Here is a 26213-nt window from a genome sequence, read left to right as displayed (position 1 = left end):
GAAAAAAATAAAAAATCAAAGAAACAGGAAAAAAGAATGAAAATAAAAGGTAAATTTCAAAGAAGATGAAAAAGTAATGATCTTGAAAAGTGCAATAAAAAAAAGAAAAATAAATATCATACAATTAACAAGATTGTTGATTTCAATTTTCAAGTATCCAAATAATTTATATGTGCTAAAATTTATTTTAGGGTATCAATTAGAATTGGAATTATTCTAATGTCTCTAAAACTCTATTAGCAAAGTGCCTCCCTTTGTTCCTTTGCCACATAATCTGAGCTTTTAATCAAATTCAAAGTGTCTATCATTAAAATTACTTTAGTTTGTTTTTTTTTTTTCGATTTCTAAAGTGTAACTTGTTTAAAGCTAGGGCTGGCAATTCATACCCTACCCGCGGGTACCCAACCCAGTCCAACTCGTTCGGGTAGGGTAGGGTATGGTCTGGGTATGCCTACGGGTAGGGTAGGGTACGGGTTTAGGGTGTACCCTACCCGCACCTCATATATAACACATATTTTATAAAAATCTCTCTATATAGTGAAGGAAGTGAGAATTGAATCCACAACCTTTCTTATGTAATGACTTATAATAAGTGAACAACCACTAAACTAGTTAGTTAATTTAGTAATTTAGAGCATTAGTTTTTTTATTTTTTATGTTATTAATACGTATAAAATTCGAAATAATTGAATTTTATATTTACTTTGAAAAAATTTGATATTTCTTCGGGTAGGGTAGGATAGGATAGAGTTTAAAATTTTAGGGTGCGGGTAGGGTTAGGGTTGAGAGATTCTCAACCCGCAGATAGGGTAGGGTAGAGTTTTAATGAAATTTTCAACCCGCGAGTAGGGTTATGGTAGGGTCCAAATCCTACCCTACCCTACCCATTGCCAGCCCTATTTAAAGCACTCTGACGAGCAAACTATTGCTAGTAAAGAATTTTATAAAAATAATCACGTTGTAAGTATAGCTTCTAAACCAGCAAAGAAACCTTTCGTACAAAAGTTTGGTTGTCACAAGTAACAAAACCCAATAAAATTTATAACCGAAGTATTGAAACCTCGGGTCGTCTCTCAAGGAATTGCAGGGAAGTATGATTTATTATTGGTTATGGAAAAGATATCTTTTTGGGTTTTCGAAATAAGGAACAAGTAATTTAAATGGCAAGAAAAATAAATTAATAATTAGAAAAGCTCTTGGCAAGGTATGAGAACTGAAAATCCTATCCTAGTTATCCTTATCACTAGTCATGAGAATTGTTTATTGCTCCCACTTAGTTAACTCTTACTAAATAAAGGAAAGTCAAGTGGACTAATGGTGCACGAAATTGTGTATGCCAATATTAATGGACTATTTAACACAGCTTCGTACCACTAACCAGCAAGTGCACTGGGTCGTCCAAGTAATACCTTACGTGAGTAAGGGTCGATCCCACGGAGATTATTGGTTTGAAGCAAGCTATGTTTATTTTATTATTCTTAGTCAGGATATTAATTAAAATTATCAGTTGGAATTATTAGAAAAATAAAAGAGTGTGAAATAGTTACTTGTTGTGCAGTAATGGAGAATATGTTAGGGTTTTTGGAGATGCTTTGTCATCTGAATCCCTGCAACATAATGCTTACTCACTTTCATAAATGCAAGGCTCCTTCCATGGCAAGCTGTATGTAGGGAATCACCATTGTCAGTGGCTACCTCCCATCCTCTCAGTGAAAACGGTCCAGATGCTCTGTCACAGCACGGCTAATCAGCTGTTGGTTCTCGATCATGTTGGAATAGGATCCATTGATCCTTTTGCGTTTGTCATCACGCCCAGCAATCGCGAGTTTGAAGCTCGTCACAGCCATTCAATCCTTGAATCCTACTCGGAATACCACAGACAAGGTTTAGACTTTCCGGATCCTCAAGAGTGGCCGCCATCCGTTCTAGCTTATACCACGAAGATTCTGATTAAGGAAGCTAAGAGATACTCATTCAATCTGATGTAGAACGGAGGTGTTTGTCAGGCACACGTTCATGGATTGAGGAAGGTGATGAGTGTCACGGATCATCACCTTCTCCATAATTAAGCGCAAATGAATATCTTAGATAGGAACACGCATGTTTGAAAGGAGAAACAGTAACAATTGCATTAATTCATCGAGACGCTGTAGAGCTCCTCACCCCCAACAATGGAGTTTAGAGACTCATGCCATCAAAGTGTATAAAATTCAGATCTGAAAATGTCATGAGGTACAAGATAAGTCTCTAAAAGTTGTTTAAATAGTAAACTAGTAACCTAGGTTTACAGAATATGAGTAAACTAAGATAATTGGTGCAGAAATCCACTTCTGGGGCCCACTTGGTGTGTGCTGGGGCTGAGACTAAAGCTTCTCACGTGCTTGGGCTGTTTCTGGAGTTGAACGCCAGGTTGTGACGTGTTTTGGGCGCTGAACTCCAACTTGTAACCTGTTTCTGGCGCTGGACGCCAAACAGCAGTATGAACTATTATATATTGCTGGAAAGCCCTGGATGTTTACTTTCCAACCCAATTGAGAGCGCGTCAATTGGACTTCTGTAGCTCCAAAAAATCCATTCCGAGTGCAGGGAGGTCAGGATCCAACAGCATCAGCAGTCCTTTTTCAGCCTAACTCAGATTTTTGCTCAGCTCCCTCAATTTCAGCCAGAAAATACCTGAAATCACAGAAAAACACACAAACTCATAGTAAAGTCCAGAAATATGATTTTTGCCTAAAAACTAATAATATTCTACTAAAAACTAATTAAAACATACTAAAATCTACATGAAATTACCCCCAAAAGCGTATAAAATATCCGCTCATCACAACACCAAACTTAAATTGTTGCTTGTCCTCAAGCAACTAGATAAATAAAATAGGATGAAAAGAAATTAAGAAGTAATAATATCTTAGAATTTTAAATGGAGCTCAGATTCTTATTAGATGAGCGGGGCTTGTAGCTTTTTGTTTCTGAATAGTTTTGGCATCTCCCTCTATCCTTTGAAATTCAGAATGATTGGCATCCATAGGAACTCAGAATTCAGATAGTATTATTGATTCTCCTAGTGTAGTATGTTGATTCTTGAACACAGTTACTTTATGAGTCTCAGTCGTGGCCCTAAGCACTTTGTTTTCCAGTATTACCACCAGATACATAAATGCCACAGACACATGACTGGGTGAACCTTTTCAGATTGTGACTCAGCTTTGCTAAAGTCCCCAGTTAGAGGTGTCCAGAGCTCTTAAGCACACTCTTTTTGCTTTGGATCACGACTTTAACCACTCAGTCTCAAGTTTTTCACTTGGACCTGCATGCCACAAGCACATGGTTAGGGACAGCTTGATTTAGCCGCTTAGGCCTGGAATTACTTCCTTGGACCCTCCTACCCACTGATGCTCAAAGCCTTGGATCCTTTTCACCCTTGCCTTTTGGTTTTAAGGGCTATTGGCTTTTGTTCCTCTTCTTGATCTAATGATTCCTTGTAACTTTTTTTTTGACTGCTTGTTCTTGCTTCAAGAATCAAATTCATGATTTTTCAGATCATCAATAATATTTTTCGTGTTCCTCATTCTTTCAGGAGCCAACATTTTTCAAATTCAGGATAAAATATGCACTGTTCAAGCATTCATTCAGAGAACAAAAAGTATTGCCACCACATGTAATTAATTATAATTTTTATTATTAAGAATTCGAAAAATATAAATTACTTCTTTATTCTAAAAATCTACTACTTTATTCATGTCTGATGATGATGAGAAAGATAAATTATAACTTAATTGGAAATAAGACCAGAATAGATATGCTAATTACTACTACAACTACTATATATCTTCTAAGGTAAATTTCTATAATAATACTATCACAGAGTTAAAGCTAAAATTAGAACTCAACAACCTGTGTTTTGGGAAGTAGATGTTCCTCTGATCTGTGGGGTGCTTGGTCCTTCAAGGATTAATTTCTGGCGCTTCAACTCCCTTAAATCACGCCCTTGCTCTTCTTGTTCCTTAAGCAGTTTGCAAAGCATGTTACTTTGATTTTTCTGTTCTTCCTTTATTTGGTTCATAGCTTATTGCAATTTGGAAATAGATGCTTCAAGATGTTCCCAATATTCGAATTGAGGAAGTTCTGGGAGGACTTCTTGTGCTCTCCTCTTGATTGGATCATCCTGCAGCTATTGTCTTTCCATTGATATTTTAGTGATTGGCCTCTCAACTGAAATATATTTTGTTATTCCCATCTTCACTCCGGCATCTCTGCAGAGCATAGAAATTAAGCTTGGATAGGCCAATCTGGCGTCCTTGGAATTCTTGTTTGCTATTTTGTATAGTTCACACGAGATCAGTTGATGGACTTCTACTTCTTTTCCCAACATGATGCAGTGAATCATCACTGCTCTTTTAACAGTAACTTCAGAACGGTTGCTGGTGGGCAATATGGAACGCCCAATGAAATCCAGCCAGCCTCTGGCAGCTGGTTTGAGATCTTCTCTTTTGAGTTGATTTGGGATGCCAGTTGTGCTGGTGGTCCACCTGGCTTCAGGGATGCATATATCCTCTAGAATCTTGTCCAAGCCTTTGTTTACCCTCATCATTCCCCTATTAAAGGAGTCTGGGTCATCCTTCAGTTGAGGAAGCTTAAAGATCTCCCTGATTTTGTCAGGATGGGTGTGAACAATCTTTCCTCTGACTAAGGTCCAATGATCATAGAGGGCAGCTCCAATTATTCTTTGCCTGTCTGTCTGCCATAGATTTGCATAGAACTCCTGAACCATATTTCTTCCCACTTTTGTTTTAGGATTAGCTAGGATTTCCCAGTTTCTGTTTCGAATTTGTTCTTGGATTTCCGGATATTCATCTTCTTTCAGATCGAACTTGACTTCCGGGATCACTGATCTTAGACTCATTATTTTGTAGTAATGGTCTGAATGTTCTTTAGTTAAGAACTTCCCTTGATTCCAAAGTGGTTTTGGAATATTCTCTTTCTTACCTCTTGGGTTGGGTTGTTTTCCTTTAGGGGCCATGATCAAAGTGAGTATGTTTTTGTGATCACGGATAATCACACCAAACTTAGAGGTTTGCTTGTCCTCAAGCAAAAGAAAAGAGAGAAGAGTGATAGAAGGAGAGCAGGTGTGGAATGGTGGATGATGAGAGGGGCGCCGAGAGTGGATTTAAAGGGAGGGGGTGGGTTTTCGAAAATAAGAAAAGATATAAGATAAAAGATATGATTTATAAAAGATAAATATGACAAGAAAATGGTATAATTTAAAAAGATATGAATGATATTTAAAAATAAATTTGAAATTTATAATTTGAAAAAGATTTTAAAAGATAATTAAGTTTGAAAAGAAATTGGAAAACGAGTTGGATTGGATTGGAAAAAGTTTTATGTTTATGTATGAAGCTCTATTATTTTTGAAAAAGGGATTTTAGAAATTAGGGTTCTTAGAAAACTATTTTGATTTGAAGGATGACATTTTGAAACATGTTTATGCAAGAAATCATGATTTGAAACAAAAAAAAATTAGAAAATTTGTAAAGGAAAACGAATTTTACCTCCTCCCCACCATCCTGGCGTTAAACGCCCAACTGCTGCATGTTTTGGGCGTTTAACGCCCAATTGATGCTTCTCCTGGGCGTTCAACGCCCAGCTGTTGCTTCTTTCTGGCGTTGAACGCCAGGAAGTCCTTTGTCACTGGGCGTTTTTCTAAATGCCCAGGATGCTGTAGTTCTGGCGTTAAACGCCCAGAAGGTGCTTCTTTCTGGCGTTCAACGCCCAGAAGATGCTCCTTTCTGGCGTTTAACGCCCAGATGGCTACCCTTACTAGCGTTGAACGCCCAGTGGGTGCTTCTTTTGGGCGTTCAACGCCCAAAATGTTTCTTACTGGCTTTTTCACGCCAGTGAGCTTCCAAATTCCCTTGTAACTCTGTGAATCCAATCAATTGCTATTTTACCTTGAAGATACTTTGACATATACCTGTAAAAACCAATTAATTGATCAAAACGAATAAAATTAAATTTTGTGATTAGCTGGGTTGCCTCCCAGCAAGCGCTTCTTTAATGTCGTTAGCTGGACTATTACTTAGCTTTAATTAAGTCTCAGTTTTGAGCATTCTTGCTCAAAATTGCTTTCAAGATAATGTTTAACTCTCTGTCCATTAACAATGAACTTTTTGTTAGAGTCATTATCCTGAAGCTCTACGTATCCATATGGTGATACATTAGTAATTACATATGGACCTCTCCACCGGGATTTTAATTTTCCGGGGAATAATTTGAGCCTAGAATTAAATAGCAAAACTTTCTGCCCCGGCTCAAAGACTCTGGATGACAATTTCTTATCATGCCACCTTTTTGCTTTCTCTTTGTAAATTTTTGCATTCTCGAAAGCATTGAGTCTAAATTCCTCTAGCTCATTTAACTGAAGCAATCGTTTTTCTCCAGCTAACTTGGCATCAAGGTTCAGGAATCTGGTTGCCCAATAGGCCTTATGTTCCAGTTCCACTGGCAAGTGACATGCCTTTCCATACACAAGCTGGTATGGAGAGGTCCATATAGGGGTCTTGAATGCGGTTCTGTATGCCCACAGAGCATCATCCAAGCTTCTTGCCCAATCCCTTCTTCGGTTAATTACAGTTCGTTCCAGAATTCTTTTGAGTTCTCTATTGGAGACGTCAGCTTGCCCATTTGTCTGTGGATGATATGGAGTGGCTACCCTGTGGCTAACTCCATAACAAACCAAAGCAGAGTAAAGCTGTTTATTGCAGAAATGAGTGCGCCCATCACTGATTAATACTATAGGGGTACCAAATCTGCTGAAGATGTGTTTCTGGAGGAATTTTAACACTGTTTTAGTGTCATTAGTAGGTGTTGCAATAGCTTCCACCCATTTGGATACATAATCCACTGCCACCAGAATATAAGTGTTTGAGTATGATGGTGGGAAAGGTCCCATGAAGTCAATGCCCCATACATCAAACAACTCAATCTCCAAGATCCCTTGTTGAGGCATGGCATAACTGTGAGGCAGATTGCCAGATCTTTGGCAACTATCACAATTAAGCACAAACGCTCGGGAATCTTTATAGAGAGTAGGCCAGTAGAAGCCACATTGGAGGACTCTTGTGGCTGTTCACTCACTTCCAAAATGTCCTCTATACTGTGATCCATGGCAATGCCATAGGATTCTCTGTGCTTCTTCTTTAGGCACACATCTATGGATTACTCCGTCTGCACATCTCTTGAAGAGATATGGTTCATCCCAAAGATAGTACTTTGCATCTGTGATCAACTTCTTTGATTGCTGCCTACTGTACTCTTTGGGTATGAATCTTACTGCCTTGTAGTTTGCAATGTCTGCAAACCATGGCACTTCCTGGATGGCAAAGAGTTGCTCATCCGGGAAGGTCTCAGAGATCTCAGTGAGAGGGAAGGATTCCCCTTCTACTGGTTCTATTCGGGACAGGTGATCTGCTACTTGGTTTTCTGTCCCTTTTCTGTCTCTTATTTCTATATCAAACTCTTGCAGAAGCAACACCCATCTGATGAGTCTGGGTTTTGAATCCTGCTTTGTGAGTAGATATTTAAGAGCAGCATGATCAGTGTACACAATCACTTTTGATCCTACCAAATAGGATCTGAACTTGTCAATGGCGTAAACCACCGCAAGCAGCTCTTTTTCTGTGGTTGTGTAATTCTTCTGTGCGTCATTTAAAACACGACTGGCATAGTAAATGACGTGCAGAAGCTTGTCATGCCTCTGTCCCAATACTGCACCAATGGCATGGTCACTGGCATCACACACCAATTCAAATGGTAATGTCCAACCTGGTACAGAGATGACTGGTGCTGTGACCAGCTTAGCTTTCAGGGTCTCAAACACCTGCAGGCACTCCTTATCAAAGATAAATGGCATGTCAGCAGCTAGCAGATTGCTCAGAGGTTTGGCAATTTTCGAAAAATCCTTTATAAACCTCCTATAGAATCCTGCATGCCCCAGAAAGCTTCTGATTGCCTTAACATTGGCTGCTGGTGGTAATTTTTCAATTACCTCTACCTTAGCTTGATCCACCTCTATTCCCTTGTTCGAGATTTTGTGCCCAAGGACAATTCCTTCAGTCACCATAAAGTGACATTTCTCCCAGTTTAAAACTAGGTTGGTCTCTTGGCATCTCTTTAGTACAAGTGCTAGATGGTCAAGACAGGAGCTGAATGAGTCTCCAAATACTGAAAAGTCATACATGAAGACTTCCAGAAATTTTTTCACCATATCAGAGAAAATTGAGAGCATGCACCTCTGAAAGTTTGCAGGTGCATTGCACAGGCCAAATGGCATCCTTCTGTATGCAAATACTCCAGATGGACATGTGAATGCCATTTTCTCTTGATCCTGGGGATCTACTGCAATTTGATTATAACCTGAATATTCATCCAGGAAGCAGTAGTATTCATGACCTGCTAGTCTTTCTAGCATTTGGTCTATGAATGGTAAAGGAAAATGATCCTTTCTGGTGGCTGTATTGAGCCTTCTATAATCAATACACATACGCCATCCTGTAACTGTTCTTGTGGGAACCAGTTCATTTTTTTGCATACATTTAGAAAACAAAAAGTATTGTCACCACATCAAAATAATTAAACTAGTTTCAAGGATGAATTCGAAATCATGTACTTCTTGTTCTTTTGTAATTAAAACATTTTTCATTTAAGAAAGGTGAAGGATTCATAGGACATTCATAACTTTAAGGCATAGACACTTAGAAACTAATGATCATGTAATAAGACACAAACTAGATAAAAATAAGCATAAAAATTCGAAAAACGGAAAAATAAAGTATAAGGAGATTAAAGAACGGGTCCACCTTAGTGATGGCGGCTTGTTCTTCTTCTTGAAGATCTTATGGAGTGCTTGAGCTCCTCAATGTCTCTTCCTTGCCTTTGTTGCTCCTCTCTCATGACTCTTTGATCTTCTCTAATTTCATGGAGGAGGATTGAATGTTCTTGGTGCTCCACCCTTAGTTGTCGCATGTTGGAACTCAATTCTCCTAGGGAGGTGTTGATTTGCTCCCAATAGTTTTGTGGAGGATAGTGCATCCCTTGAGGCATCTCAGGGATTTCATGGTGAGGAATTTCCTCATGTCCATGAGTGGGATCTCTTGTTTGCTCCATCCTCTTCTTAGTGGTATCCATGAGGACTTGGTCCAACCTTTGTTCAAAGTTGACCTTTTTTGAGTTTGAAAGGAACCTCGGGGATCACCTTCTTCTTGGCCACAACTTCATAGAAGTGGTCTTGATGCACCCTTGAGATGAATCTCTCCATCTCCCATGACTCGGAGGTGGAAGCTTTTGCCTTCCCTTTCCTCTTTCTAGAGGTTTATCCGGCCTTAGATGCCATAAATGGTTATGGAAAAACAAAAAGCAATGCTTTTACCATACCAAACTTAAAAGGTTTGCTCATCCTCAAGCAAAAGAAGAAAGAAGAGAGTAGAAGAAGAAGAAATAGAGGAGATGGAGGTGGCTTTGTGGTTCGGCCAATGGTGGGTTTTTATGAAGGATGGATGTGAGTGGTGAAGAGAATAGTGGGATTTGATAGGTGAGGGATTTTTTGGGGAAGAGGTGTTGAGGTGATTGGTGAATGGGTGAAGAAGAGAGAGAGTGGTGGGGTAGGTGGGGATCCTGTGGGGTCCACAGATCCTGAGATATCAAGAAAAATTCATCCCTGCACCAAGTGGCGAGCAAAAATGCTCCTTCTGCCAATTCTGGCGTTAAACACCGGGCTGGTGCCCATTTCTGGCATTTAACGCCAGCTTCTTGCCCCTTCCTGGCGTTTAACGCCAGTCTGGTGCCCCTTTCTGGCGTTAAACGCCCAGAATGGTGCCAGACTGGGCGTTAAACGCCCATTTGCTGCCCTTACTGGCGTTTAAACGCCAGCAAGTTTTCCTCCAGGGTGTGCTATTTTTTTTCTGTTTTTCATTCTGTTTTTGCTTTTTTCAATTGATTTTTGTGACTTCCCATGATCATCAACCTAAAAAAAAACATAAAATAACAAAGGAAAATAGATAAATATAACATTGGGTTGCCTCCCAATAAGCGCTTCTTTAATGTCAATAGCTTGACAGTGGGCTCTCATGGAGCCTCACAGATACTCAGAGCAATGTTGGAACCTCCCAACACCAAACTTAGAGTTTGAATGTGGGGGTTCAACACCAAACTTAGAGTTTGGTTGTGGCCTCCCAACACCAAACTTAGAGTTTGACTGTGGGGGCTCTGTTTGACTCTGTTTTGAGAGAAGCTCTTCATGCTTCCTCTCCATGGTTACAGAGGGATATCCTTGAGCCTTAAACACAAGGGATTCTTCATTCACTTGAATGATCAATTCTCCTCTGTCAACATCAATCACAGCCTTTGCTGTGGCTAGGAAGGGTCTACCAAGGATGATGGATTCATCCATGCACTTCCCAGTCTCTAGGATTATGAAATCAGCAGGGATGTAATGGTTTTCAATCTTTACCAGATCATCCTCTACAAGTCCATAGGCTTGTTTTCTTGAATTGTCTGCCATCTCTAGTGAGATTCTTGCAGCTTGCACCTCAAAGATCCCTAGCTTCTCCATTACAGAGAGAGGCATGAGGTTTATGCTTGACCCTAGCTCACATAGAGCCTTCTTGAAGGTCATGGTGCCTACTGTACAAGGTATTGAGAACTTCCCAGGGTCCTGTCTCTTTTGAGGTAAGCTCTGCCTAGTCAAGTCATCCAGTTCTTTGGTGAGCAAAAGGGGTTCATCCTTCCAAGTCTCATTACCAAATAACTAGTCATTTAGCTTCATGATTGCTCCAAGGTACTTAGCAACTTGCTCTTCAGTGACATCTTCGTCCTCTTCAGAGGAAGAATACTCATCAGAGCTCATGAATGGCAGAAGTAAATCCAATGGAATCTCTATGGTCTCAGTGTGAGCCTCAGATTCCCATGGTTCCTCATTAGGGAACTCATTGGAGGCCAGTGGTCGTCCATTGAGGTCTTCCTCAGTGGCGCTCACTGCCTCTTTCTCCTCTCCAAGTTCGGCCATTTTGATGGCCTTGCACTCCCCTTTTGGATTCTCTTCTGTATTGCTTGGAAGAGTACTAGGAGGGAGTTCAGTAACTTTCTTACTCAGCTGACCCACTTGTGCCTCCAAGTTTCTAATGGAGGACCTTGTTTCAGTCATGAAACTTTGAGTGGTTTTGATTAGATCAGAGACCATGGTTGCTAAGTCAGAGTGGCTCTGCTTAGGATTCTCTGTCTGTTGCTGAGAAGATGATGGAAAAGGCTTGCCATTGCTAAACCTGTTTCTTCCACCATTATTGTTGTTGAAACCTTGTTGAGGTCTCTGTTGATCCTTCTATGAGAGATTTAGATGATTTCTCCATGAAGGATTATAGGTGTTTCCATAGGGTTCTCCCATGTAATTCACCTCTTCCATTGAAGGGTTCTTAGGATCATAAGCTTCTTCTTCAGATGAAGCGTCCTTAGTACTGCCTGGTGCAGCTTGCATTCCAGACAGAATTTGAGAAATCATATTGACTTGCTGAGTCAATATTTTGTTCTGAGCCAATATGGCATTCAAAGTATCAATCTCAAGAACTCCCTTCTTCTGATTTGTCCCATTGTTCACAGGATTCCTTTCAGAAGTGTACATGAATTGGTTATTTGCAACTATTTCAATGAGTTCTTGAGCTTCTGCAGGCATCTTCTTCAGATGAAGAGATCCTCCAGCAGAGCTATCCAATGACATCTTGGACAGTTCAGACAGACCATCATAGAAGATACCTATGATGCTCCATTCAGAAAGCATGTCAGAAGGACACTTTCTGATCAATTGTTTGTATCTTTCCCAAGCTTCATAGAGGGATTCACCTTCCTTCTGTCTGAAGGTTTGGACTTCCACTCTAAGCTTACTCAATTTTTGAGGTGGAAAGAACTTTGCTAAGAAGGCATTGACTAGCTTTTCCCAAGAGTTCAGGCTTTCTTTAGGTTGTGAGTCCAACCATATTCTAGCTCTGTCTCTTATAGCAAAAGGGAATAGCATAAGTCTGTAGACCTTAGGGTCAACCCCATTGGTCTTAGCAGTGTCACAGATTTGCAAGAATTCAGCTAAAAACTGATGAGGATCTTCCAATGAAAGTCCATGGAACTTGCAATTCTGTTGCTTTAGAGAAACTAATTGAGGCTTAAGCTCAACGTTGTTTGCTCCAATGGCAGGGATAGAGATGCTTCTCTCATAGAAGTCGGGAGTAGGTGCAGTAAAGTCACCCAGCACCTTCCTTGCATTGTTGGCATTGTTGTTGTTTTCGGCTGCCATGTCTTCTTCTTGTTTGAAGATTTCTATTAGGTCCTCTACAGAGAGTAGTGTTTTAGCTTCTCTTAGCTTTCGCTTCAAGGTCCTTTCAGGTTTAGGGTCAGCCTCAACAAGAATTCTTTTGTCTTTACTCCTGCTCATATGAAAGAGAAGAGAACAAGAAAATATGGAATCCTCTATGTCACAGTATAGAGATTCCTTGACGTGTCAGAGGAAAAGAAGAATAGAAGGAGGAGGTAGAAGAATTCGAACTTATCAAGAGGGATAGAGTTCGAATTGTGCATTGAGGAGGAGTGCTAGTCCATAAGTAGAAGGATGTGAGAAGAGGGGAAGAATTTTTGAAATTAAAGTAAAAGATTTTAAAATAATTAAAAGAAATTTTGAAAATTTGATTGATGTTCGAAAATTAAAGTTGGGAAAGAAATAAAGTGATTTTGAAAAAGATTTTGAAATTAGAAATCAAAGAGATATGATTGAAAACTATTTTGAAAAAGATGTGATTAAAAAGATATGATTGAAAAACAATTTAAAAAGATTTGATTTTTAAAATTAATGACTTGGCTAACAAGAAATTTAAAAGATATGATTCAGACATTAAACCTTTTTCAACAGAAAATGCAACATACTTGAAATGTTGAATCAAATCATTAATTGTTAGCAAGTATTTTTGAAAAATGGAAAGAAATTGATTTTGAAAATATATGATTGAAAAGATATGATTTGAAAAAAAAATTATGAAAACTTGAAAAAAAATTGCATTAAAAACAAAATCTTCCCTCTTGTGCCATCCTGGTGTTAAACGCCCAGAATGGTATCCATTCTGGCGTTTAACGGCCAAAATGCTACCCTTTTGGGCGTTAAACGCCCAGCCAAGTGCCTTGGCTGGAGTTTAAACGCCAGTTTTCCTTCCTCACTGGGCGTTTTGAACGCCCAGCTTTTTCTGTGTAATTCCTCTGCTACATGTTCTGAATCTTCAATTCTCTGTATTATTGACTAGAAAAGACACAAATTAAAAAAAATTTTGGATTTTTAATAATGAGGAATAATCAAAATGCAACTAAAATCAAATAGACAATGCATGCAAGACACCAAACTTAGAAGTTTGTATACTACTGACACTAACAAATTGAGAATGCATATGAGAAACAACAAAACACTCAAGACAAGAGAATTTAAAGATCAGAGCAAGGAAATCATCAAGAACAACTTGAAGATCAATGAAGATACATGAAAAATGCAAGAAGAACAGAAACATGCAATTGACACCAAACTTAAAATGAGACACTAGACTCAACAAGAAACATAAAATATTTTTGGTTTTTATGATTTTGTAATTTTTTTGGATTTTTTTCGAAAATTATATGGAGAAGAAAATAAAGAGATTCAAAATTTTTAATGAGAATTCCATGAATCATGCAATGTTAGTCTAAAGCTATTGTCTAAAGGAATTAGACATGGCTAGCCAAGCTTCAGCAGGACATTACATTCAAGAGCTAAATTGATTAAGATCAATCAACTTTGGTGATGATAAGAACATCACCTTGAAACACTAGAATTCATTCTTAAAAATTCTGAAAAATACCTAATCTAAGCAACAAGATGAACCGTCAGTTGTCCAAACTTAAACAATCCCCGGCAACGGCGCCAAAAACTTGGTGCACGAAATTGTGATCATCAATGGCGCCATCAACATGGTACGCTCAATTACAATCTCAATTCTTTATCACAACTTCGCACAACTAACTAGCAAGTGCACTGGGTCGTCCAAGTAATAAACCTTATGCGAGTAAGGGTCGATCCCACGGAGATTGTTGGTATGAAGCAAGCTATGGTCATCTTGTAAATCTCAGTCAGGCAGATTCAAATGGTTATGAATGATTTATGAATAAAGCATAAAATAAAGATAGAGATACTTATGTAATTCATTGGTGAGAATTTCAGATAAGTGTATGGAGATGCTTTGTCCCTTCCGTCTCTCTGCTTTCCTACTGTCTTCATCCAATCCTTCTTACTCCTTTCCATGGCAAGCTGTATGTTGGGCATCACCGTTGTCAATGGCTACAGTCCCGTCCTCTCAGTGAAAATGTTCAACGCGCTCTGTCACAGCACGGCTATTCAGCTGTCGGTTCTCGATCATGTCGGAATAGAATCCAGTGATTCTTTTGCGTCTGTCACTAACGCCCCACAATCGCGAGTTTGAAGCTCGTCACAGTCATTCAATCCTTGAATCCTACTCAGAATACCACAGACAAGGTTTAGACCTTCCGGATTCTCTTGAATGCCGCCATCAATTCTAGCTTATACCACGAAGATTCCGATTAAGGGATCCAAGAGATATCCACTCAATCTAAGGTAGAACGGAGGTGGTTGTCAGGCACACGTTCATAGGTGAGAATGATGATGAGTGTCACGGATTATCACATTCATCAAGTTGAGGAGCAAGTGATATCTTAGAACAAGAATAAGCTGAATTGAATAGAAGAACAATAGTAATTGCATTAATACTCGAGGTACAGCAGAACTCCATACCTTAATCTATGGTGTGTAGAAACTCCACCGTTGAAAATACATAAGTGATAATGGTGATCATTGGCTTCGGCTCCCAGAGAGGGAACCAGAAGAACCAAGATGAAAATACAATAGCAAAAGGTCTTATTTATAGAGAACTAGTAGCTTAGGGTTTACAGAAATGAGTAAATGACATAAAAATCCACTTTCGGGCCCACTTGGTGTGTGCTTGGGCTGAGCATTGAAGCATTTTCGTGTAGAGACTTTTCTTGGAGTTAAACGTCAGCTTTTGTGCCAGTTTGGGTGTTTAACTCCCATTCTTGTGCCAGTTCCGGCGTTTAACGCCGGGCAGTCTTGAGCTGATTTGGAACGCCGGTTTGGGCCATCAAATCTCGGGCAAAGTATAAACTATTATATATTGCTAGAAAGCCCAGAATGTCTACTTTCCAAAGCAATTGAGAGCGGGCCAATTGGGCTTCTGTAGCTCCAGAAAATTCTCTTCGAGTGCAGGGAGGTTAGAATCCAACAGCATCTGCAGTCCTTTTCAGCCTCTGAATCAGATTTTTGCTCAGGTCCCTCAATTTCAGCCAGAAAATACCTGAAATAATAGAAAAACACACAAACTCATAGTAAAGTCTAGAAAAGTGAATTTTAACTAAAAAACATACTAAAAACAATGTCAAAAAGCGTATAAATTATCCGCTCATCAATTGGTCGAAGTGGCTGAGTGCGCGACGGAGCTGAGTGCGTGACGGAGCTGATGGCACGATGGTGCTGACTGCGCGAAGAAGCTGACGACGCGACGGAGCTGATGGCGCGACGGTGCTGGCGGCGCGACGGATCGTGATGGCGTTCAGGCGTTCTCTATGTCTCTCTGACCCTTGATGAGAGTGGAGTTGAAGTGTTGAACTGTAGGACATGAAACGAAAGTGCGAAGGGCAAAGGGAATTAGGGTTCACAAAATGCAAAACGGCAGCGTTTTGCTACATAGCTAAAAAATCGGCCGGGTCCCGATTCGGTTCGACCGACCGGTAACCGGCTGGTTCGTCGGTTCAACGCCGGTTTCCTAATTTTACAGTTTTTCTTAATTGTTCAAACCGCTTTAATGTTCGGTTCATGGTTCGACCGGCCAGTTCGAACCGGTTTTCAGAACATTGGTTTTTACAACTATACTATCATTGTTACTAACCACAAATATAGAAATTGCTAAGAGTTCATTTCAATTGTCAACTTTTACAAATTGAAAAAAGTCAATTAGGCACAATTGACATTCACAAATCTTAACTAACTTACTAATTGAATTTAGTAAATGGTGAGCGTTTGTGAAAAAAAAGGTCAATTAACAATTCTAAATCACCAATTCAATTAGTCATTAGTGGCTCACGTTACTCAAGTTCTCAACTCCAAGACAAAAAAGAAAATATACTCCATATTTCATTCAAATATTTTATCAAATACTTGGTGCGCATAAACATAAAGCATTGTAAATTACGAGAATAAATAAAAATTACAACTACCCACTACAAGAATTTAATAATAACAACTCAAATAGACATTAATAAAACACAAAAATATCAAACACATTAATAGAAATTGAGAATTCAACACATAGTCATAAACTAAATATAACAAAACGAGAGACACTAACAAGAGAATCTAAGTAAAATTGAGTAGCAAAACAAGAAATGATGAACAAAACCTAAAACTAGTGAAAATTTGAGTGAAAACCTAGTAATTCTAGAAGAAGCTGGAGCTTCTCTCTTTAGAATCATAAGTAAAAACCCTAATAATGTAAAAATATGAGTGTATATATGCCTTCCTCCTTCATGTTTTGCTTTATATCTTCTCAAGAATAAGTTGAAATAGGCCAAAAATAGCCCATAACAGAAGTAGACGTACACACACCAAGGATCAAACCAACAAATCTAGAATCACAGAAGAACAAAGGAGAGAAACACTTACCACGAAAGAGGAAAAGAGGTGGTGACGAACCCAGGTAGCGAGGCGGCAATGAACGATGTGTGATGTTACGAACAGCAAGGCGACAAGGAGCAATGCAACGAGCGGCGAGGAAGAGATGAGTGACGAACGTCGAAGAAGAAAGGAACCGAGATGATGGATGATAGTGGTGGTTGGTAATTGAGAAGAGGGAGTGAACCATGGAGCCGTCAAAAACGGGTGGAAGGGGACATAGGCTCTGATATATGGACTTTTGTTTTCATTTAGGGTTACAAACTAACCTATTTATATTTTATTTATGAGATAAATACCAAATCAGTACCTAAAAGATTTTAATGCTAACAAAATGGTACCTGATCTTTGTTATTGATAAAATGATCTCCAAAAGTTTATAAAATTTGACAAAAGTGACTAACCTTCAATTAAGTTACCTGGAGTTAAAGTTTAAGGGTGACGTGTCAGTTAACAATTTTCATAATTACAATATTTATCACTTTTAATTTTTATAATTTTAAAAGCACCCCAATTTCAATTTTTTAAAATCCTAATCCCCTTTCTTCTGGAACCATCGTTGACGTTAGGATTTTTGCTAATAAAGAATTTTATAAAAATAGTCGCGTTGTAGATATAGTTTCTAAACCAACAAAAATCCTTTCGTGCAAACGTTTTGGTTGTCACAAGTAACAAACCCCTTTAAAATTGATAACCAAGTATTTAAACCTCGGGTCGTCTTCTTAAGGAATTGCAAGGAGGTATGTTCTTATTATTGGTTATGAAAAAGTGTGTTTTGGGGTTTTGGATTAAGGTAAAAGGTTAGTTGAATGACAAGTAAAATAAAATAATAATAACTGTAAAATAAACCTTTGGCAAGGTATAAGAACTGGAAGTCTTATCCTAGAACTAAGAGAAGTCCTAAATCCTAATCCTAAGAGAGAGGAGAGAACCTCTCTCACTAGAAACTACATCTAAAACTAAAATTATGAATTATCAGAGCATGATCATGAATGGATGCATTCCCCCACTTTATAGCCTCTAATATGTATTCTCTGGGCCGAAAACTGGGTCAGAAATAGCCCATAAGTCATTTCCAGCGCTTTCTGGTCCGTACAGGTCACGGCCAAGTGACGCGGAGGCGTCGCTCACGCGACCGCACGGGTTGAAGTTCGCAGATGCGACGCGTCCACGTGAATCACGCGTTCGCATCACCTAGCGTCAGGGCAACTATGGCATATTATATATCAAATCTAAGCCCCGGACGTTAGCTTTCCAACGCAACTGGAACCGCGTCGTTTGGACCTCTGTAGCTAAAGTTATAGCCGTTTGAGTGCGAAGAGGTCAGGCTGGACAGCTTAGCAGTTTCTCCAACTTATTGTATTCCTTCCATTTTTGGATTCTTCCTTTCTATCCTCTGAGCCGTTCCTGCCCTATAATATCTGAAAACACTTAACACACATATCAAGGCATCTAATGGTAATAAGAGAGGATTAATAATAAGCAAATATAAGATCAAAGAAGCATGTTTTCAATTATAGCACAAAATCAGGAAGGAAAATGTAAAACATGCGAATTGTATGAATAAGTGAGTAAAGAGTTGATAAAAACCACTCAATTGAGCATAAGATAAACCATAAAATAGTGGTTTATCAATCGTCTCTTCATCTTCTTCAGCATCCTCCTCCAATTTTTTCTTCTTCCCCAATAAACACCTCTTCATTTTCATTCATCGCCGCCTCTACCTTCCTCTTCCTTCTTCCTCCGACCAACCTCCGGCTCTGGCTTACTATAACAGTGCCGCCCTCCTCCTTCCTTTTTCTTCTCTTTCTTCTAACCAAAGATGCTTATTTGAGACTCAACTCCTTCTTCTCAAGACTCAACCCTTTTTCATTTTTCTTTTTTTTTCTCGATCCAGTGGTTGTGATGCTACTATGGCTGTTGAGCTCATAATGGGTGATTATAGAAACGACAACAGCAGCAGCGGCTTCGCCACTTCCAAGGCTGAAGAGAATGCCGTCCAAGAAGTGGCATCTCTCTCAAACTCAACCCCAACACTTTAGCGCTTCTTCTTCTTCTTCTTCTTTTTCTTCTTCTTTTTCTTATTCTTTGTCAATCAAGACAGTTTCACACATGTCCAGTAAGGGGTTTTTAGCAAAAATAGTAGCAGCAAAACAAACAAAATCCCATTGATTCTTCACTCAAAATATTTGTATTTTCATTACCATTATCATCCAAGAAAATTGACACCTTGATAGCGTGGTTCAACTCACGTTCAATCTCTTGATCCGCTCCAAAAAAATCAGATTTTCGTTGTCAACTTGCCCCTATTTCCAATTTTCATAAGCATCTTGCCTAAAATATTTGATGTATCTTTCTTAGCTGTCTTATTTGAAGTCTCCTCAGTAAAATAAATAAGAAAAAAAGATATTATGATTTTTTGAAAATGATGATAATTTAGAAAAAGAGATGAGAGTTTCAGAGAAAGGGGATTAGGATTTTTTAAAAATTAAAATTGGGATATTGTTAAAATTATAAAAGTTAAAAGTGATAAATTTTGTAATTATGAAAATTGTTAACTAACATGTCATCCTTAAACTTTAACTCCAGGTAGTTCAATTGAAGGTTGGTCATTTTTGTTAAATTTTAAAATCTTTCGAGAATCATTTTATCAATAACAAAGATCAAGTACCATTTTGTCAACGTTAAAATCTTTTGGGTACCAATTTGGTATTTACCTCTTTATTTATTTATTTATTTTCAAATATACAGATCTGCGGATCAGATCAGTGGATACCTACCTGAAATCCGCTATCCGATCCTATTAGTATGTGGAATAAATCTGATCCAATGGCTTTGCAGATAAGATTTTATCCGCAATTTTTGGATCGAATCCAAATAAAAAGTTGCGGTTTGGATCGGATCCAAATAAAAGACCGCAGATTTGCACATAAGATTCGATCCATGTGCAATCCTAATTTGTGCTAATATGTTCAACACTTAAATATTTTGAACTCTTTTATTTAACAATTTAAAAATATTAAACTACTAGCACATTCAAATAACTTAAGCGGTCTTTCAAATTTATTTATATAATTTGTGACAACTGTTTGTAATCACTTAATTGAATATTTTCAAAGGGTATTTTATAATCAAGTATTTTAGTAGAATGAGTAATAACTAATAAGTGTCTCAACACCTACCTTTTCAAGGGAGATCCTCCAATTAACTTATGAATTTTCCTGCAATTGAGCTAAATTGCCTTGACATCAAACAATATTAGAATCTGAATACCCAATGATTTTTAATTATATTTTCTGACTTTATATATGTGGACGTGTAATGTTTTATTCTAATAAAATTTGTTTGAATACTATTTGATGATTCATTCTTTACTTGTTTAAATATCTGCCAAAAATATTAATAATATATATAATAATTATAAGAATATAAATTTAGTATCTATCAAACTACTATTGAAACATAAAAAATTTTGTGCACTTAAATTTTATAACTTTATTAAAGCGAGACTATATTTATTCTATTAAAGTTGAGTATATAACCTTATTTCCAATATTACATGCCATATTCTTTTAAGATCTTATGATGTAACTCTTTTGTGATATTCAGAAAGTACTTCGAAAATAATCTCAATATATCTTAATCCTTATACAAAAAAGCTATGCTACTGACACAAGGTTAGTTAAAATATGTTTGCTCCTATTGAACTGACATACAAACATTAATCACATTTATCTCAATACCATATAAGATAATAATTTAATGAATATAAAATATTAATCATAAAAAAATTTCTTGAGTCTATACATAAAATTTTTTAAGTTGCAGTCTATATACTTATTTTTTATCTTGTAATACAATTTTTTGCTTATCAATTTTCTTATCAACATTATCGTTGAGAAATAAATTCTTATATTCATCTACAGTAAGTCAAAATCAAAATATGTTACCAATATCATTATGATCCTAAATAAATTTTTTTCATAAAATTAAAAATGTCTTTTTCGTCAAAATAGTAATAAAACCAATAACTGCTAGTAGTGTGAGAATGACCCTAACGCAATCAGACTATGATTTTTTTTTTTATCAAAACACAACTTGATTATTGGAAGAGCAAGAGTAATTTTAAGACAAAATTAGAGTATAATTTTTCTACAAAGCACTAAACAACTAACTTGGAGTGTAAATGATTCTAACATAAATTATATATCTTTTTTCTTGTCAAAATACTCATAAATCACTTTTTGAAAGAGCAAGAGTAATCATAACATGATATTAGAATATGTTTAATTTTTTTGTCAAAGCACTACTCTCCCATTAATTGATGATGCAAGAACAATTTTAACATATAATTAGAGTCTTATTTTTTTTTAATCTAAACACTACTAGTGACTAATAACTAGTACAATAATAGTGAGACTGATAATAAATTAGAATTTAACTTTTTTGTCAAAACACCTTTTGGGTACTAATCGGCAGAACAAGAATGATCCTAACATGAAATCAGAGTATGATTTTTTGTATATCAAGCCGCAAATCAACAAATGATTGACCGTGTAAAAATGACTAACTTAAATTTGAAGTTTGGATTTTTTTTAATCAAAATATTAATCCACCAATGGCTGGCTTATCAAGAATAACTCTAACATAATATTAGAGTTACACGTTTTTTTCAAATTATTATTATTATTATTATTATTATTATTATTATTATTATTATTATTATTATTATTATTATTATTATTATTAATAATAATAAGATAACTACTTTCAATATCAGAAATATAGATATGAGAAATACTAAAAAAATAATAGAATTTATTATTTTTGGCCAGTAATTAACCAACAATGTTTAAAAGTATGAGCTAAAAATATATCATAATTTTTTTTATTTTTTTAAACATTTGTGATCATGTATACCACTCAGAACAGAAATAGAAAAGCATAGCAGAAATTGAACTGATGACTAAAAATATTAGCCAAAAATAATAAATTCTGCTAAGTCTTGAGTTTTTTTGTGTTTTTTCTATAGATATATTATGACATGATATAATATTTGGAAAATAAAAATAGCATATTATTTATTATTTAAACTAATTAAAGGCTACGCTTATATTTGATGAAAAATGGTAAAAACAAATGTTTTCGCTTCAAAGTAAGGTAATACATGTAATGTAGCAAGGCAAACAAAAATATAAATGATTTTCTTACATGAATTGATCTTGATTATATATTATGGGATTAGTAAAATAGTAATATATGTTCTAAAAATATATTTTAAAATTGTTAGTTTAAAAACTTATTCAAAAATTATAAAATATAAGTTTAGAAAAAATTATTATACATTCATTTAAAAAATTTAAAATTTTTATTAATAATAATTTTCATATATATATATATATATATATATATATATATATATATAGATATTTATAAAACATATATTAGTTAAATTCATAAATATTATTGCAGCCTTGGTTTAAATTCGTGTTTGTAACTGTGAGTATTTTTTGAGACAAACAAATTGATGCTTGTATTTTTATTTATATTCTTTTCATAGTTTTGGGTGCCGGGTTACTAAACCTTCAATAAGCTTGTTATTATGGTAAAAACTTAAAATACAGTCCTACAATCTATATCTTTCATTTTGATCCCAATCTAATCAAGAGTTCATATTGAAGTTAATCAATTGGACAAAATATTCTCCAACTTTTTATGTCCACAAATTTTTTTTTTTAAAGACGGCTTGGGCTGTCCACTGTCCTAGATATTACATCAAAAGCTCAACAGATTCGCCCACATGCACACACAACTATATAGGTTTTTATGTTCTACTTGCATACATTAAACTCATGTTTTTTTTTTTTTGGACATTAAACTCATGTTTCAAACCCGAATGCAACTGCATCGAAGCCAATAAATCTATCATTTGTACCAAACCTCGTGTGAAGGTCTACAATACAACTGGCTAAATATGTATAAGTTTTTAAACCTACCATTTTTGTGGCCCAAAAGTTGGATACTATAATCCAACATGTCATCATATTAAAAATAATTTTCAACTAACTTATATTAGTCGAGTGGTCAGTTTCCGTTTTAATAAGTATTAGAGTTCAAATCTCACCTTGTATATATAACAACTCATTGGCAAGCAGCAGATCTTATATAGAACTTAGATTCGCGACATATTAGTAATTGAACTGTCAAGTTGAAAGGTACTATAAACAATCAAAAAAAATTTTCATAAAAATTTTCATCATTCCATTATAGCTAAACATTCTGTTAATCAACTAATTAAAACAACTCCACACCACTTAGGGTAAAAACAGTAATTCTATTTACGAATATCCAACCTAACCCGATCCCAACGCAGTCAGGTTGAACACGAGCAAGTTTACTTGCGTGTCGGATAAGGTGTGGGTTGAGACTCAACCCTATCCGACCAATCCGCACCTATATATATATATGGTGAATTCTAGTATGACTATATTATGGTGGGTATGCAAGTGTTGTTAAAATTAAAGTCATATTTTTTTTTAAATTTTGGTAACACTTTTTTTTAAGTAACACTTTTTAAAATATTGTTTAACAACAAAAAAAATGTTACTTTAATTTTAGCCACACTTTTTAAAACACTATAGTCATGGTAGTCACCATAACATAATCATACTAGAATGACCATATATATATATATAGCTCTGATACTAGAATGTCTTTCATCTGCTCCCTCTCACGATGTCTCACTATTACGGATTCTAGCTCCTAAAACTCCAATACGAAATCCAACCCTCTTATTGAGAAAATGACTTAATTTGAGAAACTCTCTCCAAAATATAATATCTTCAAAGAAGAAGTCTACTTCGAAGATATTAATCAAGTTATAGACAACTGGGAGATACTAAATATCCCCTAGGATGAGCTATATATTCCAGAAGAAACTAAACGAACCACCAAATTAGATTACATAATTAAGATTGCCGAAAAATAATATTCCTTTAGAACTAGAATCACGTGAGAAATTCCATCTCCTAAACAAAAAATTCACACAAAAACATACTCGAAGGTATAAATACCTTCACATAGGAGGTGTCCAAGTGATAATCGAATTATTCATCATCAAAGAATGTTTAAACGCTTCTATACTCATGTGTTTAAGAGATATTAGACATAACAACTTCCATGACTCTCTTATAGGGATAGTTGAAACCATCTTAGGACATGGTCCGATATACTTAAATTATTTTCAAACAAAAGTGTGAGTTTCTTAGATAGAAATATCTTGGATTCTTTATTTCTCAATATCCGACTTCACGGTCTAGACATGAAAGAAGGGTTTGTACCTATTGCCTTAATCTATAGATTTAGTATAAAGTCATGAACACTTGTAATTCTAGAGTCCTATTAAAAACAAGTGATAGGAAAACAACTTTGTTTGTTACAGATATAACAAAAGCAAATGTCACCATACTACAACTTATCAAATGAGATGAAATTAATCTCCTTGAATCTTGAGCTATAGACAGAGACATACCCACTCTACCTTGACAAGCGTCCCAATTCCAAGAGATTAAATAAAATGAAATTGGTCAAGTTAAAATCTTTGATGGAAGAAATTCATTCTCTTCGAGGTCAGAAGCAGGTTCTACCTTCATATCTGACTTCGCCTTGGCCAGATGATTTTTTTTGTCTCTTGTCAATCTTTTTTTTAGAAACCCAAAAATTAGAACTACCAACTCTAAAATCAATTTATAGAATTGCAAACTAATTCAAACATTCTCAGACCTATTTACCAAAAAGAAGAAGATATAGACCAACAGTCTATCAAATTCCCAACCTATTCTTCTTTGAATGATGATGTCAATGTTAACTAAAGAATTTGCGATCAATGAAGAAGCCTTACGTAAAAGTATTTATTCTGAAGAATGGAAACTTCAGAAAAAATGTTACTTACGGACTTTTAAGGCACCACAAATCTTAGATTTTAGGAAAAAAGATTATAACTTTCCCCAACATGTTAAAAAGCATATTCTGTTCTTTAAATGGTTTCATGCATATAATATCAAAAATAACATTGAGTATCCTTTCAAAGCTAACATGAGCACTACACCATCTACGAATTTCATAACAACCTGGCAAGTAAAAGATGAAAAATTAGTTAAATCTGAATTTTCTCCAATAGGACAATTTATCCTTAAAAACGATGCGAAACATATCCCAATTATGGCTTTGTCTTTCAAACTAAAAACCTTGATGAACCCATTGGGTCTAAAGACAAAAAATATTATAGAGTAGGCCAACTATACAAACAAATACTTACAAACTTTGGGCTAGAAATTCAGGTCTAGAAACTTCAGCTCACACGGAACCTCCTCATCTAAACCTCTAGAAAAAAATTTATTCAAACCTTTCAGGATTAGCCAAAAGGCTAAACAAAATATTCAGACTTTCATACTAAAGCAAAATTTAGAAAAATCTAAAGTTTTACAAAAAATTAACCATCTTCTCAGCCAAATGAGTATCCCTGAAATTTTTCAAACTACGAAATCTTCCACAAGAGTCACTAGGAGAAGGCTTATAATTTTTTTTTTTTTGGCTTCCATTGTTTTGGGGTAGGATTGGGCCACTATTTATTTTGACGATACTATTTAGTTTTCTGTTTGTTATAGGTAGGTAGACTGAATTGCTCACAAAATCAACCAAGGTCTCTTTTTTTAAGCCTTTTCGCAGGCTAGTTGCTTTTGAATTTTGCCATCTTGACCAATCTTTAAGGTCACCTTTTGGACATAGGAGATTAATTGGTCATAACTTAAGGAAACATATAAAATGATTCCATTTGGAGTTAGGCTTCGAATTTGTCCCTTACTTAATCTCCTGGAGATTTTGGGAGTCTAGCTAAGAATTTTTCTTTTCGAAAAGGTTGTTAGCTATCTTTCCTTGTATAAACTCTTTTTAAGAAGGTATCTTTATATCATCTAAAGTCAAAAAATATTTTACATTTAAGATTAGATAATTATTTGGCACATTGATCCTTCCATGAAGATTGATCTCCAATGAAATGGTTTGCTATGGTGAATATTAAAGTACTAATAGCATCGGGGATAATTTTTCCATTCTCGTTAAGAATAGATTCACCATCATCATTTATTTTAATAGCTGAAAAGATTGAAGATTTTGTTCTTCCACCATCCTCTAAGTTGTCTTGAGAAACCTAAAACATTAACATTTGCTATTGCTTCTTCAGAACTTTCATAGATAGTTCGATAGGCTGTATAAATCATTGTCATATGTTATAACATATGCATGATATTATACTCAGTTTTGCCATCTATGTTCTATTCATAAATGTTGTTGCCATTGAAACTGTTGAAACCTAACTCTCTATCTTCAAGAGCTAAGTCAGGGG

At 36.1% G+C, this 26213-nt stretch overlaps 1 non-coding gene across 1 annotated transcript; it reads left to right on the top strand.

Moving 5' to 3' along the window:
* Positions 1–11821: 11821 nt before the first annotated feature.
* Positions 11822–11929, top strand: LOC112711601 (small nucleolar RNA R71). The gene has a single exon (XR_003157549.1). It is a non-coding gene; the product is annotated as a small nucleolar RNA R71 (small nucleolar RNA).
* The last annotated feature ends 14284 nt before the right edge of the window (positions 11930–26213 follow it).

The sequence above is a fragment of the Arachis hypogaea genome, chromosome 1 (genome assembly GCF_003086295.3).
Source record: "Arachis hypogaea cultivar Tifrunner chromosome 1, arahy.Tifrunner.gnm2.J5K5, whole genome shotgun sequence".
Taxonomy (NCBI): domain Eukaryota; kingdom Viridiplantae; phylum Streptophyta; class Magnoliopsida; order Fabales; family Fabaceae; genus Arachis; species Arachis hypogaea.
This window is presented reverse-complemented; position numbering and strand designations above follow the sequence as displayed.